Raw genomic sequence first — 16,854 nt, 5'->3', positions numbered from 1 at the left:
ATCACACTGGCAATTAAGTTTCAACATATGAATTTGGGGAGGGCACATTCAGACCATAGCATGGCTCCCTTAGCATGCTGCATGGTACTTCTATCAACACATTTTTCAAAAATCTTTCTTAAGACAGCAGGACAAGAAGTCCACAACCAAATGATTGCCTTCATATGATCAATGTGCCTTGAATAGGCCAAAGTGAATCCATCAGGCAACTATCACATACACTATTTTAACCCTTAGAATTCTTTTAAAGAGTACCCAAAAAAAAGAACAGCCCACTAGTAGAACAAAATAAGTAGAGTGGGAAACCTAGAAATCCGATGGAAAGCAAAAGATAATGAGGATGATGATGACAATAATAATGAAGATGATGGCAAAACATAGCTTGTGTTGCCAGTGGTGGTGTTTGGCAAACTCCAGGAACTGAGTCACCAGCACTTTCAACAACCTATAAATGCTACAATCTGGAGCAGTCTGGCTTATTTTAGAACCATGTAATCAGCTGTGGGTCTAAAACGAGATGATGGGTGTTGACCTGAGCAGAGAACCAAAAAGAGAAGAAACAAGGTTGTATTTCTGGAAATTAAGCACTATGTTGAAAGAACAAAGGAAGGGAATCATTTATTTAGAAGTATATGTGAAAACGTAATGAGATGAAGAAAAATCTCATTCACCTAAATCCCTGTTGGGGAAAGCACCGTATTTGTCCTGGAATAGATGTCTTGATTAATAACTACTGGTCAAGGGTAAGACTCACCTCATATCCTGCTAGTGCATGCTCAAGAAACAAGTGTTGCCTGTTAAATTGTTCTGCATAGTAGAAAGGTGAGGAGTTTAAAGTTCTCTTTGAAAAGAGAAGAAGAAAAGCCCAAAGATTTATGCAAGCGGAAAAGAAACCAGATTGTTAATGTCCATACTACCTAAAGCAATACCCAGATTTAACGCAACCCCTACCAAAATTCCAGTGGCTTTTTTCACAGGAATAGAAAAAACAATCCTAGAATTTGTACGGAACCACACACCAAAAAGTCCAAACAGCCAAAGCAGTACTACGAAAGAAAAGCAAAGTTGGTTTGAAATTATATAGCAAAGCAACAATAAGCAAAAAAGTGCTGGGTGTGATAGGTCACACCTGTAATCTCAGTACTTTGAGAGGCTGAGGCGGGAGGATTGCTTGAGCTCAGGAGTTTGAGACCGGCCTGGGCAACACAGCAAAACCTCATCTCTACAAGAAATACAAAAATTAACCAGGCGTGGTGGCACGTGCCTGTGGTCCCAGCTACTCGGGAGGCTGAGGTGGGAGGATCACTTAAGCCTAGGAGGTAGAGGCTGCAGTGAGTCAGGTTCGTGCCACTGCACTCCAGCCTGGGCGACAGAGTGAGACTCTGTCTCAACAACAACAACAAAAAAAAAAAATGGGAAGGGAAAAAGTATAGTGCTGGCATAGAAGCAGAACATAGGCCAATGGAGCAGGATAGAGAGCCTAGAAATAAATCTAAATAGATACGGTCAACTAAGTTTTGATGAGGACACCACGAAGACGGAACGAGGAACAGATAGTTTCTTCAATAGGAAAACTGGATTTACACATGCAAAAGAATAAAATTAGACCCTTAACTTACACCGTATACAAAAAGCAACTCCAAATGTATATGAGACCTAAAATATAAGACCTGAAATTATAAAATTCCTAGAAGAGAACATAGAAGAAAACCTCCTTAACATTGGTCTTGGTGATGATTTTTTTGGATAACACACCAAAAGCTTTTACTACAAAAACAAAATAAATAAACATCAAGCTAAAAACTTTATACACAGCAAGGAAAACAACAAAATGAAAAGGCAACTATAAGCTGGGAAAAAATAATTGCAAACCAAATATCTGAGGAGGGCTTAATATCCAAAATTTATAAAGAACTCTTATAACCTAATAGCAGAAAAGCAAATAATCTGATTTTTAAAATGGGCAAAGGAGCTGAACAGATATTTCTCCAAAAAAAGGCATAAAAATGGCCAACAGGTATATTAAAATGTTCTCAACATCACTAACTATCAGGGAAATGCAAATTAAAACCACAATGAGCTATCACCTCGCACCTGTTTGGATGACTATTATCAAAAAGCCAAGAAATAACAAATGTTGACAAAGGTACGCAGTGAAGGGAACCATTGTACAAAGTTGTTAGAAATGTAGATTGGTACAGCCATTATGGAAAACAGTATGGAGATTCCAAAAATAATTAAAAATGGAGTACCATGAGACCCAGAAATTCCTCTTTTGGGTATATCCCCAAAGGAGACAAAATCACCACTTCATAAAGACATCTGCACTCCCAGGTTCACAATAGCTAAGATATGGAAACAACCTAAATGCCCATAGATGGGTGAGTGGATAAAGAAAATGTGGTGGTGGTGGTGTGTGTGTGTGTGTGTGTGTGTACAGTAGAATATTATTTAGGCTTTAAAATGGAGATCCTGCCATTTACCACAACAGGGATGGACCAGGAAGACAGAAGGATGTTATGCTAAGTGAAATAAGCCAGACATAGAAAGAAAAATATTGCATGATCTCACTTATATGTGGAATTAAAAAAAAACAAAAAACTCAAATACACAGAGATAGAGAATGAAACAGTAGTTCCCATGAGAGTAGCAAGGTAGGAAATTGGGAGATGTAGGTAAAAGGATAAAAAATAGTAGACATGTAGGATAAACAGGTCTAGAGATCTAAGGTACAATATGAGAACTACAGTTAATAAAATTGTGGCTGGGCGCGGTGGCTCACGCCTGTCATACCAGCACTTTGAGAGGCCGAGGCAGGTGGATCTCCTGAGGTTAGGAGTTTGAGACCAGCCTGGCCAACATGCTAAAACCCTGTCTCTACTAAAAATACAAAAAATTAGCTGGGTGTGGTGGCGGGCACCTGTAATCCCAGCTACTCGAGAGGCTGAGGACGGAGAATCTCTTGAACCCGGGAGGCGGAGGTTGCAGTGAGCCAAGATGGCGCCATTGCACTCCAGCCTGGGTGACAAGAGGAAGACTCCATTTCAAATAGAATTATTATTATAATTATAATAAATAAGAAATAAAATGAAATTGTATTGTACTGGGGATTTTGGTTAAATAAGTAGATTTCAGCTGTTCTTGTCACACAAAAAAGTAACTGTTAAATGATAGATATGTTAATCTACTTTACTATAGTTAAGTTTGTTTTTTTTTTTTTTTTTTTTTGAGACGGAGTCTTGCTCTTCTGCCCAGGGCAGACCGCAGCGGTGCTATCTTGGCTCACTGCAAGCTCCGCCTCCCTGGTTCAAGTGATTCTCCTGCCTCAGCCTCCAGAATAGCTGGGACTATAGGTGCCCGCCACCAAGCCCAGCTAATTTTTCGTATTTTTTTTAGTAGAGACGGGGTTTCACCGTGTTAGCCAGGATGGTCTCGATCTCCTGACCTCGTGATCCGCCCGCGTCGGCCTCCCAAAGTGCTGGGATTACAGACGTAAGCCACCGCGCCAGGCCGTAAGTATTTTACTGTCTATACGTATCACGTAATACCATGTTGTAAACCTCAAATATACACAATAAAAATTTTTTCAGAAAAAAAGAGATCAGAGAAAAAAACTCTCATAATTGGCAAGAAAAGAAGAAACTGAAATAAAAAGGCATATTTGATGGTTAAACCATAAATGAAAAAGGCATTTAAAAAAGTATTTATTTAAAAATGGTTTGGACCTTGATGTGTCCTTTTTTCTTGGATATTTTAAAAGAAAACTATAGGGTAAGCAAATGCTTGCAGAAGTTTAAACTCATGTCTCTTTAGACAGAGACTAAGAGGTCTTTTGAGACCTTCTCCGTCTTGTGGTTCTATGACATTTCATGGAATCAAAAGCATGATTAAGCCTGAAGAACTATAATAAAAATAAGCCTTATATGTAATTATAGTATCCAAAAGTGCCTACTTGGTCTCTTTTGCTGCTGCTTCTTGTGTTTTTTTTTAACCTAAACAGCTTCAAACTGCAAATTAACATTTTTAAAAAGATCCTGCGTTCTCAAGAAAGAAAAAGAAAGTACATACTTCTGCATTCAGAACATGATTCTGGTTCCAGGTCAATATATGTGTTACTGCTGTAATTCCATTGATACAACAAGTATTTACTGAACTGCTCTCTGTAATTCATATTAGATCTTATGGGAATGGGGAATCAAAGGTGAGGGAAATACGCTTTCTGCCTTTAGAAACCTCATAATCTAGTTTGAGGGACAGACATGTAATTGCCCAAATAAAAGAGATAAATATCAAAATGGAGTTATGTGCAAATGCTACCTAATGAAAAATTCTTATTGGAGACAAGGAAAAATGCATCCATTGCAAATCTTAAGCATTGTCCTTTGTGGTACTATCGTATCCTATTATCTTTCATATCAAAATATGACACTGTATCAAGCTACCCTCAAGGAGCCAAAAATACTACAATAACTGATAATGCCAAATAAGAGAAAGAGCAAGGCTCTGAGCCCAGAAGTTGGAGTGTAACTCCGTAAGGGCCACCAGCCTGGCTGTCGGATTATTTTGCAGTATAAGCCAAAGCATGGCCTCACCATTCAAGGGATCAAAAGGGTCAGAAGATACTAAATACCCTAGTAAAAGTCAGCCCTTAGGAGGTGTAGCTCACCACTGCCGCCACCACTTCATTCAGATGAAATTGGGGTAAGACGAACACAAAGGAGAAAGAAAGAAATTGTAGAGAGACAACTTGCCACTTTTTCAGGATGGTCTGTAGAAGTACAGAACGACTTTGACTAGATTTGGTGATGATGGTCTTGGGGGTGCAACAAATGCAAATGCTTCAGATCATTTTAGCTCCACCGGCAATTACGTCATGCCCAGCACTGCCAGCTTGACCTTGGGACTCGGAAAACCCACAAGGTGACCATCCTTATTTGCCTATAGATGACCCTAACCTCTGCTCTTCCTACCAAAAGACACTAAAGCCAACTGGTTATTTGCAGACAAAGAAGCTACATCCCATGATCATAAATCAATGATTAACATCTGAAGGGCTTTCTGGAGGGAAAAAAATTAATATTGCTTAATAATCTGAAAGCACAGCTGAGTTTGCTTCCTAATTAAAATCATATATTTTAACCAATACATGAAACCACACTAAATAGCAATCACTCAGGGTGCCCTTTCTTTCTCATTTCACTTCTCACTTATTCCTTTTTAATAAAATTTAGGGGTAACAGAGGGGGACACTGAATTTTAAATTACACATACAAGAATGCTTTTTTAAAAATTCAATGCTCAAAAAAAACCAGGAACACCTATTTTAAGAAATAAAAGAGGCTGGAGGCAGTGGCTCACGCCTGTAATCCCAGTACTTTGGGAGGCTGAGGTGGGTGGATCACCTGAGGTCAGGAGTTTGAAACCAGCCTGACTAACATGGTGAAATCCCATCTCTACTAAAATATAAAAATTAGCCAGGCGTGGTGGCGGGTGCCTGTAATCTCAACTACTTGGGAGGCTGAGGCAGGAGAATCACTTAAACCCAGGAGGTGGAGGTTGCAGTGAGCCAACATCGTGCCATTGCACTCCAACCTAGGCAGTAAGAGTGAAACTCCATCTCAAAAAATAAATAAATAAATGAATAATAAAAAAAGAAATTAAAAAAACTGTGAAAAAAAGTTACAGACAAAGACTATAATATATAGATATGCGACAGTCAGTTCTGAGGGAAAACAAAGCCAACAGCAATGACAAAATGAAAAATGAAAGCATTAGCTAGGATTAAATTTCCCTTAAATTCAATCTCCAAGAAGAAAGAAAAAAGAATTCATTGAATAAATGAACATAACTTTAGCTAAAGTCCAAGTTGTCATTGTTATTGCAGTAGCTCTTGAAGATGCCACTTTTTTTGTTGTTGGTGGTTTTGTACTTTTTATTTTTATTTCTTTTTGTGTGTGTGTAATTATTTTATTAATTTTTTTGCACACAAAACAATAAACATTTTCTAAAAATACATACAAACAAAAAGATGCGTATCAAACATATTAGGAAGGTTGCACATGGGAAGACGGGGAATAGAAATGGGGAGTGGGAATTAAAGAAAATGAATGAGAGAGGGACTTTGTATGGATCAATGATAATAACTCAATCCTCTATTTGATAAAGAAGAAGAAGAAGGAAGAGGAAGAAAAAGAAAGTGGGATAAAGGATCAGACAGGGAGGAAAATAGAAAAAATTAGAGTATGACTCCAGGGTAGACCTGTTTTGTTGTCGCTGGGTTGGTTGGTTGGTTTGTCTGTTGTATTTTTCATATGTTTCGCCATGTTGGCCAGGCTGGTCTCGAACTCCTAGCCTGAAGTGATCAACCCGCCTCAGCCTCCCAGAGCGCCGGGACTACAGGCGTGAGCCACCACGTCCAGCCCCCACATTGCTTCTGGCCTCCGTGGTAGACCTCCCAGACGGGGTGGTCGGGCAGAGGCGCTCCCCACATCCCAGACGGGGCAGCCAGGCAGAGGCACTCCTCACTTCTTCCCAGACGGGGCGGCCGGGCAGAGGCGCTCCTCACTTCCCAGACGGGGCGGCCAGGCAGAGACGCTCCCCACCTCCCAGACGAGGCGGCGGCTGGTCAAGGGCTGCAATCCCAGCACCTTGGGAAGCCAAGGCAGGCGGCTGGGAGGCGGAGGCTGCAGCGAGCCAAGACCACGCCACCGTACTCCAGCCCGGGCAACACCGAGCACCGAGTGAGCGAGACTCTGTCTGCAGTCCCAGCACCTCGGGAGGCCGAGGCGGGCAGAGCACTCGGGGTCAGGAGCTGCAGACCAGCCTGGCCAACATGGCGAAACCGCGCCTCCAGCCAACGGAGAAAAAGCAGGCAGCGGTGGTGGCGCGCGCCGCAATCCCAGGCAGCCTGTAGGCCGGGGCAGGAGAATCACGGGAGCCGGAGGCAGGGGGTCTGCAGTGAGCCGAGTAGATTCCAGCTTGGGCCACAGAGGGAAAAGAAAGAAAGAAAGAAAGAAAGAAAGAAAGAAAAGAAAGAAAAGAAAGGGAGGGAGGGAGGGAAGGAAGGAAGGAAGGAAGGAAGGAAGGAAGACCACTTTTATAATAAATATAATTGTTTATTACAATAAATAAATGCCTTTGAATAATTGTTTTTCTCACTTTATTTATTTATTTTTGAGACAGAGTTTCACTCTTGCTGCCCAGGCTTGAGTGCAATGGCGTGATCTTGGCTCACTAGAACCTCCGCCTCCCAGGTTCAAGCAATTCTTCTGCCTCGGCCTCCCAAGTAGCTGGGATTACAGGCATGCGCCATCATGCCTGGGTAATTTTTTTATTTAGTAGAGATAGGGTTTCATCATGTTGGTCAGGGTGGTTTCGAACTCCTGACCTCAGGTGATCCACCACCTCGGCCTCCCAAAGTGCTGGGATTACAGGCGTGAGCCACCACGCCCGGCCTTCTCACATTACTAATAGAATAATCATATTTAAGAGTCAGAAATTTTCTTTTAAAACAGCAATAAGGAATATGAAACATGAGAATAAAATCTAGAAACTTTCCACTTGAGTAGAGAAAAATGAAGTTGATGATAGATCATTTAAAAAGTGAAAATAAGCTCTGAACTGAAAAGAAACCCACACATCCCCAGGGAAGGCCCAGTGGCAAATACAACAATAGCTTCTTTCTTTTCCCTGTGGACTCCAATTTCTCAGGAATACACATTTTCAGGGAGAGCCAAGATTCTATTCTTGACACTGGAGGCAATAGAGGGAAGTCAATACAAACAGGAAAAAGTCAAGAAGTTAAAGTGAAAAATGCAAGAAGGGTCAAAACCACTCAACGCTTATCTCTCACCTCCACAAGCTCAAGTCCGGACTCTCAGTGTGGCAAAGGAGACTCCGTGACCTGGCCAGGCCAGCCTCCTCTGCCTTGTCTCACCCTCCCTTTAGGCTTCAGGAACACTGGTCTGTCATGTTCTCGCACAAACCAGGCCGCCTCATCTGACCTGCTTCCTGCCGTGCCACTTTTCCTTTGCCTGCTTCAGGGCTGCCCATCCTCTCATGCTCAGGAAGTCTTCTCTCACGTCCCAGTAATCCCATAACAATGACATCCTATCTCTGCCCTTGACCCCTGTTTTGTAACTGCACCTTTGCATGACTGTCTCTCGGATCAGCTAGTGACCTGGACAGGGCTGGGTCAATGTTTACTACAACAGCATTCGTTCCAGGCATGTGGCCCTTCGTTAAGTGAATAAATAACTGGGATATTTGTAAACTTTCATTCAGCCATTTATTCAACTTTTGCTGGCAAAAATCTCCTAAGCAATGTTCCAGGGACTGACTGTGAGGGTAACGGGGAAAAGAGAAAGGGAAGGAGGAAGGGAGGGAGGGGATGGGAGGGGAGGCAATCCACAGTGAGCCCTGTGTCCTTAAAGACAATGCCTTTTAATTGTGGAGTGGGTGGTTGGGCAGGGGTAAAGGAGATAAATTTAGGATATGTTTAAAAGTTTGGGAAGGAGAAAAGTATGAAAGAGAAGAAAAACAGAGTACTCTTATAACCACTCATTAAGCTGTAGCCGTTTGCTTCACAGTTCTAAGCATGTTTGAAAGAGTTCAAGTCAAAAGGGAATGATGTTGAGAAGTGCTTTGCAGGTAAATTATATCTTATGATTATAATAATGACTACATAAGATGTTAAAATATAATTGTGTTATATATGTATACATAATATATAATGCTGTATAATAATAACAATCATTTATTCAGTACTTTTCACTTTCCAGGCATTGTGCCAAGCATTTACACACACTTTCTCGTTTAATTCACACAACTTGATATAGTAGGTATTAATATCCTCACTTCATAAATGAAGAAACTAAAGTTTAGAAAAGTTAAATAACTTACCCAAGATCACACAGCTATAGTGCCTACCTATCTTGCATATATATAAATAATCAAAAAGATAAATAAATTAATGAACTAAAATTTCCCATCACCATACATAAACTGACTTCTCCAAACAGTAGACGTTCTTGGAAAGAGTTTGCTGATACTATTGTCTTTTACAAAAACATCACCTGTGTCTCCAACACACCAATAATTCTTCCTCAAAATGGAATGCTACCTTTATTTAGATTCTGGTTAATTATAAATGAATTACAACTAGTGAATTATTTCCTTGAAATTTGTCCCAAGACTTTTAGGGAAAGGTTTATAAAACAAAATTGAGGTTTTAACCACATAATTTAACCATTATGTGGGTCTTGAGACATTTATTGACATAAGTACTTCAGAATTACAAAATAGAGAGATCTAGGGCTCTGACTGTTAAAGATTAAAATAAAATTACTTAAGAAGCTTAATGAATGCAAAATACCTTTTTATTTGCTGGGAATACTGAGCAGGAAGTTCTGTGGTTGTTTCATTGTGTGCTCATGAATTACTATGATTATGTGTTTTAAGACTATTTTTATTTATATATGCTTCTTTGAAATCACTGCTACTCACATTGCCCTTTATTCATCATTTTTCTTATCTAAAAATGTAAATCTTTATGTTTAGGGATTTCATTTTTTTTTTGGGGGGACGGGGTCTCGCGCTTTCACCCAGCCTGGAGCGCAGTGGCACAATCTCGGCTCACTGCAAGCTCCGCCTCCCGGGTTCACGCCATTCTCCTGCCTCAGGCTCCCGAGTAGCTGGGACTTCAGGCGCCTGCCGCTGCGCCCGGCTAATTTTTTGTATTTTTAGTAGAAACGGGGTTTCACCATGTTAACCAGGATGGTCTCAATTTCCTGACCTCGTGATCCGCCCACCTCGGCCTCCCAAAGTGCTGGGATTACAGGCGTGAGCCACCGCACCCGACCAGTGACTTCTTAATTCAACTAAAATCCTTCGTCTCAAAATTTTGAAATGACTGCTTTTGCAGAATTCAATATTTAAAATCCTTTTATATTCTTTGAGCAGAAACATTAAATGTAATAATGGGCACTAATGAGCAATAAAACTAAAAGGCTAGAATTAAATTGTTTCAAGTCTTTATCAAAATTTATTTTCAATTCAGTTCTCAATGGAAGATTCATTGAGTTCTGCTCTGTCCTCCCTCACAGAAATTGTGGCTGATGGTTCTGGCATTGTATGACCCAGCTCTCTTCTGTCTTCCTTGCATTATTCTTTCCCAGATAGAAAATGTTTGAGTTGACTAATAGCTTCCAGTATGCCTCCTTCATAGCGATCTCAAGGAAAGAAACGCTCTGCCCATCTGACTCCAAATTGAAGGATTTTGTTGTTTTACTGCCCTCGAGCTCAATGGAAAGGTTGGATTTTTGCCCCTGGCTGAAGTCTAGAGCGTTCTTAAGAAACGATGTACTCTCCCTAGTGACTACACTGAGTAATAATGGAGTCCAATCCACCTAGCCCATAGTATTTGTGGATGCAGTGGATGCTATGGTACAATGTCTAGATGTTCCCCACGCTGGACTGAAGAATTTATTTCCTCCTGTTTTGAATTGCCTCAACTGAAAAGAATTTACCTCTCCCCAGGCCGTATCCCCTACCCAGATCAGACCACATCCAGCAGTTGGTCCACGTAGGGGTAATAAGGCCCTTCAACCATGCTCCAACCCAGGACAACTCTGAAGGGCCGATACGGTTTGGCTCTGTGTCCCCACCCAAATTTCATCTTGAATTGTAATCCCCATGTGTTGAGGGACAAAGGTGATTGGAACATGGAGGCAGCTTCCCCCATGCTGTTCTCATGATATTGAGTGAGTTCTCATGAGATCTGATGGTTTTATGTGGTGGTTTCCTGGCTCTTTACCCTCCTGCTGCCTCATGAAGAAGGTGCCTCCTTCCTCTTCTGCCATGATTGTCAGTTTCCCGAGGCCTTTCTAGCCATGCAGAACTGTGAGTCAATTAAACCTCTTTCCTTTATAAATTATCTAGTCTCAGGGAAGTTCTTTACAGCAGTGTGAAACAGACTAATACAAGGGCTATGTTAGCTCCCAATCCCTGGGACGCTGAGACAATCCTGAGACTCCATTACAGCCCATCTTCTCCCTCTCCATATCCTGCTTCCTTTCCCTTCCCATCTACATGTGGTGCTCCAAGAGCACTGCCCAATAACTTCCTACCCTCTCGTGTCTCTCTCAGAGTTGGCTTCTAGGGGAACTCAATCTATGACAACAGACAAATCCTCACTTTGACAAAGGTACCACAAAACTTAATTTGTTAAATATTTCAATTCCAAACAACATTACATTTAACCTTTTTCTGGAATCTAAAGAAACTACTATATGGTGTTATTGTCACATACTGAATCTTCATTCTATTTCCATTTTTTAATCAAGTCATTTCATTAATTCCTTCAACAAATACATTTTGTTCGCTTTTAAAATTGTTTATAATTTATTCAACAAACATATTTACTTGATGCCAAATTTCCTTTCTTAAGGCACTCAAAGCATAGTAGAAAGAGAAACAATTTTCCCAATAGCATGAGAAGTATTAGGCGACAGATAAAGAAATGATATCTAAGCTGAGTCTCAAGGGACAGGTAGGCTAGGCAGGATGTGGAGGAGGGTGTCCCTGGTAGAGAGGGCAACATTGAAAAGGCAGGGCGAGATTAGAGTTCATTGCACAATTCAGGGGTGACAAGGAGTTCATTACAGCCATAGCAGAGGCTGCAAGCAGGGAGAGTGGGAAAAGAGGGTGGAGACTGCAAGGTGAGAACAATGTCACGCAAAGGATGATGGGCTTGTTCTTAAAGGCCAAGTACAGGATGACACGATTATACTTTATTTTTTTAAATGTTACTTTGGTAACAGGATAAAGTTTGGATCAGAACAGTACAAGACTGATGCTGGGAGACTGACTGTAAGGAGGCTATTTTAAGAATCCAAGTAAGAAATAATGAGGGCTTGAACAAAGGCAGTGAAGGAGGAAAGAAGGAAACAGACTCCAAAAACATTACAAAACCAGACTCTGCAGGACTTAGTAAACCACTTAGAAATTGAATTGTTACTCCTTGTCATATATATAAAATATCATATATATTTAAAATCATATTAAAAATGTGTTTAAATAACAGTTATTAGGTGATAATGTTATAGGTGATTTTTAATTTACTTACTTTAAAAAATCTGTTTTCTTATGAATTATTAACAGAGACCTTGTACAAATTTTGTAATAACTAAAAATAATTATTAAAAACAAGTAAAGACAGCACAGTACCATTTGGCACAGCCAGCCAGATTTTTATTTCTAGATACTGTTCTCTAATAAGAGGAAACAGAGCTTCTTGGAGAAATGGCTGATTCCAGGGCTGGGCCAGGGTAAGTACAAGATGAGCTCTAAATATCTTGTGATGCCAGTACACAAGAAAGTGCCTGACAAAATGTTGGAGGCATGTTAAATGGAAGCAGGGGCCTCCATCAGCCCAGTTTGAACAATTCATCAGCCAAGTTTGTCTGGCTATAGTTATCACATAAAGCATATTATAAATTAAAATTGAAAAATAATATTTAATAGTCAATTTTAAAATAATAATACGTTATTTGTTAATGTAACATATTTTTGTAAAAAATAAGCATATTTTCAAAAAATTGGTTCTGAAGAGTTGTTTTATTCTTCATAAACAAAATAATCATACCAACAGATTATAACCTAGAGAATAAAATAAGAATCCTTGATTCTATAACTCTTATAATGGAATGGATAAGTAAACAGGTGAGGGAGAAGAAAAAGCACTTCCTTACCACTGAATTCCAACGAAACAATGCAGAAGGAACAAAGGAAATAGAAAATCACCTCTGTAAAAATTGTTTCAGGCAAGAATCAGCAGCAGTTGCTAAAATCAGTGGACAGGAGTATCATGAATGACATACAGAATAGCTCTGTAAGTCTCATAGTGTCTTCTCACAAGGGTAAAACAACAGGTGAAAAAATCTGACAGACATCACAGGGACCAAGTTATAATTTAACATCACCAGTAATGAAAGAAATTGACATCATTTGTCTCCTGATGTGAGGTACCAAGGGGACACAGCACAGGTTCTGTGGTATTCTTACAAAAAATGTATGATCTGAATTTAACCATGAGGAGGCATAAAAAAATTCCAGATCAAGGGCCCTCCTTTAAAATAACTGGCCAATACTTTTTTATTTTTTTGAGATGTTGTCTTGCTCTGTCGCCCAGGCTGGAGTGCAATGGTGCAATCTTGGCTCACTGCAAACTCTGCCTCCCGGGTTCAAGAGATTCTCCTGCCTCAGCCTCCCAAGTAGCTGGGATTACAGGCTCATGCCACCACGCCCGGCTAATTTTTGTATTTGTAGTAGAGATGGGGTTTCGCCATGTTGGCCAGGCTGGTCCTGACCTCAGGTGATCCACTCGCCTCGGCTTCCCAAAGTGCTGGGATTATAGGCGTGAGCCACCGCACCAGGCCTGACCAATACTTTTTAAAAGTTTCAAGATACCAAGAGTAGATATCAAGTATCAAGATAGATAAATAAAGAATGATAAAGAAATAGGAAATGTTTCAAACTAAAGGAAAATAAAGGGGCATGATGACTAAATCCAATGTAAAATCCTGGATTGGATCCCAGATAAGAAAAAAAAAAAATTAGATAATTGGGCCCATGAATTAGATCAGCAGTTCTCAACATTTTGGTCCTATGATCCCTTTACCTTTCTAAAATATATTAAGAACCCCAAAAGCTCTTGTTTATGGCTGGCTATAGTTATCATATTAAGGATATTATAAATTAAAATTGACAATTAGTATTTAATAGTTCATTTAAGAATAATAATATATTACTTCTTAATGTAACATATTTTTGTAAAAAATAACTATATTTTCGAAAAAGAACAATTGTTGTGAAGAGTGGCATTGTTTTACACTTCTGAAAACCCATTAAATATCTGGCTTTCTGGAAGGAAATTTGTTTCTCTGCCTGTGCACGCAGTCCATTCACATGTCATAAAGCCTCAGGAAAATGCATGAGGAAATGAAAGCGAAGAAGGAAAATCATATGTAGCATTATTATGAGCAAAGTTTTGACCTTATGGTTTCCCTGAAACATTTTTGAGAACCGCTAGGGGTTCCTGGACCACACTTTGCGAACCATTGCTTTAGATAATAGTATTGTGTCAAAGCTAGTTTCCTGATTTTGACAATGAGACTGAGATTATGTAAAATGTTAACATTTGAAGAATCTGGGTGAAGAGTATAGGTGAATTATTTGTATTATTTTTGTAACTTTTTTTTTTTTTTGAGACATAGCCTTGCTCTGTTGCCAGGCAGGAGTGCAGTGGCGTGACCTTGGCTCACTGCAACCTCCGCCTCTCGGGTTCAAGCAATTCTCCTGCCACAGCCTCCTGAGTAGTGGGATTACAGGCGTGCCACAATGCCCAGCTAATTTTTGTGTTTTTAGTAGAGATGGGGTTTCACTATGTTCGCCAGGATGGTCTCAATCTCTTGACCTCATGATCTGCCCACCTCGGCCTCCCAAAGTGCTGGGATTACAGGCGTAAGCCACCATGCCCGGCCAATTTTTGCAACTTTTTTGTAAGCCTGAAAACATTTCAAAATGCAAAATTTAAAAATACAGTAGTAAACATCAAATAAGTAAAGCATTTCAAATTTCAAAAGCTGAGGAAAAATACATAGAGGTAGAGGGAAGCTGAAATCAAGAATAAATTCCTGGTTTCTGGATAGGCGTTGGCAGGGGTAATATTCAAAGTATGTTTCAACCTGCATGGCATTGGTACTGACACAGCAAAGGCCCATGAGCAACCATGACAGTTCTACCAGTACACATCAGCTAAGGCTAGTGGCATTGCTAAACTGGAGAATGTAAGAGGAGAAATAAGTGGGGGAGGTGGTGGGGGAATGGGCAGAAAAGGCATGTTGCGAAAGATGGCAAGTTTTATTCTGAATTGACCTCAATTTGAAGGTGAAATGCAAGTGACAGGAATCCCACTAGAATTAGTTAAGATCAAGGGGAAATTTACTGGGAGGCTCACATAACTACACAAAATGAATGCTTACTGAGCCTTGCTGAGGATGAAACACTTTCAGTCTCCCTTTCTCTTTCTTTCTCTCATCTCTGCTTCATTCTCTTCTACTGCCACCTGGCATTTCCACTGAGCAGGGAACATGACCACAAATGATTCATGAACCTTACTACTCCATTCCCAGAAAGAGCCCAATCTCTAATCCCAAATTTGGTAATATGGGGAAACCAGTCTAATTAATCCAGCTGGGTCACTGATTGGCCCATTCTTGGACCAATGGAAGGCGGCCAGGAAAATGAGGGACTATGATTGGCCCAGCACAGGTCAGGGGCGTGTCTTACCTGGAGCATTTCCCTCTCTTCCAGAGAGACAGAGCCAATAAGAAATTTCATTCAAATTACATGTTTGAAAGGATAGCTTCCCATTGGACCAGTGTGGCTACTCAAAGCAGACAGTACAGTAGGTGGCCACTTCATAGTCCCTGTGGGGAGAGATTCAAGCGGAGATTGCAGGAAACCCTTGAATATACCTTAAAACAAAATCTGAGCTGACGATAAAAATTAAGGTTTCATCAGCACATATGTGATCTTTATATTCTCATTAAACGGCAACTCTCTATTCTCTCCCACCCCAACACAACCCTTGGCAACTATCATTCTGCTCTGTTTCTACGAGTTTAACTATTTTATTTATTTTTTAGTTTTTTGTTTTTTTTTTTTTTTGAGATGGAGTCTCACTCTGTCCCTCAGGCTGGAGTGCAGTGGTGCGATCTCAGCTCACTGCAACCTCTGCCTCCCAGCTTCCAGCAATTCTCCTGCCTCCGCCCCCAAGTTGCTGGAACTACAGGCACATGCCACCATGCCCTGCTAAATTTTTTTGCATTTTATTAGAGACAGGGTTTCATCATGTTGGCCAGGCCAGTCTCAAACTCCTGACCTCAAGTGATCCTCCCGCCTCGGCCTCCCACAGTGCTGGGATTACAGGCGTGAGCCACCATGCCTGGCTGAGTTTAACTATTTTAAGTATTTAATGTATTAATAAGTGGAATCGTACAGTATTTGTTCTGTGACTGCCTTGTTTCACTTAGCATAATGTCCTCCAGAGCATATATCTCTGCCTCTGTGAGATTAACTTTTTTTAGCTCCGACTTATGGAGTGAGAACAGGTCATATTTGTCTTTCTGTGCCTGGTTCATTTCACTTAACGTAACGACCTCCATCCAGTTCCATCCACGTTGTGGCAAATGACAGGATTTCATTCTTTTTTACACGTGAATAGTATTCCATTGTGTATATATGCCACATTTCTTTATCCATTCATCCATTGATGGACACATTGGTTGATTCCTTATCTTGGCTATTGTGAATAGTCACAATTCACATGGACATGAAGACGCCCCTTTAACATATGAATTTCCTTTCTTTTGGATATTTACCCAGCAGTGGGATTGCTGGATCATATGGCAGATCTACTTTTAGTTTTTTGAGAAACATTCATACTGTTTTCCATGGTGGCCGTACCAAATTACATTTCCACCAACGTTGTATTAGTGTGTCTCTTTCTCTGCATCCTCACAAGCATCTGTTATTTTTTGTCTTTCTGATAACAGCCATTTTTACTGGGGTAAGATGATATCTCACTGTGGTTTTGGTTTGCACTTCCCTGCTGACCAAATGCATATTTTCTAAAGCCATCATTCTTTCTACATGTATTTATGTTACCTTTTTACCATAAGGAATCGCTTTCTCTTCTCCCCATTATTGCTTGTTTATATCAGTACAGACTCATGAGTTTTTATTTCATTCAATGGACCACAATCCATTACTATCATTACGGATTTTGATGCT

At 40.3% G+C, this 16,854-nt stretch overlaps 1 long non-coding RNA gene across 1 annotated transcript in view; it reads right to left on the bottom strand.

The window, feature by feature from the left end:
* Positions 1 to 6,696, bottom strand: part of LOC131384644 (uncharacterized) — a 29,919-nt gene extending 23,223 nt beyond the window's left edge. The window contains exon 1 of the long non-coding RNA XR_009215704.1: positions 6,526 to 6,696. This is a non-coding gene — a long non-coding RNA (uncharacterized LOC131384644). The remainder of the gene's footprint in view (positions 1 to 6,525) is intronic.
* Between the last annotated feature and the right edge of the window lie 10,158 nt (positions 6,697 to 16,854).

This window comes from Hylobates moloch, unplaced genomic scaffold (assembly GCF_009828535.3).
Source record: "Hylobates moloch isolate HMO894 unplaced genomic scaffold, HMol_V3 SCAFFOLD_11, whole genome shotgun sequence".
NCBI classification, from domain to species: Eukaryota; Metazoa; Chordata; class Mammalia; order Primates; family Hylobatidae; genus Hylobates; species Hylobates moloch.
Note: the sequence above shows the minus strand (reverse complement) of the source record. Positions and strands in the feature narration are given on the sequence as shown.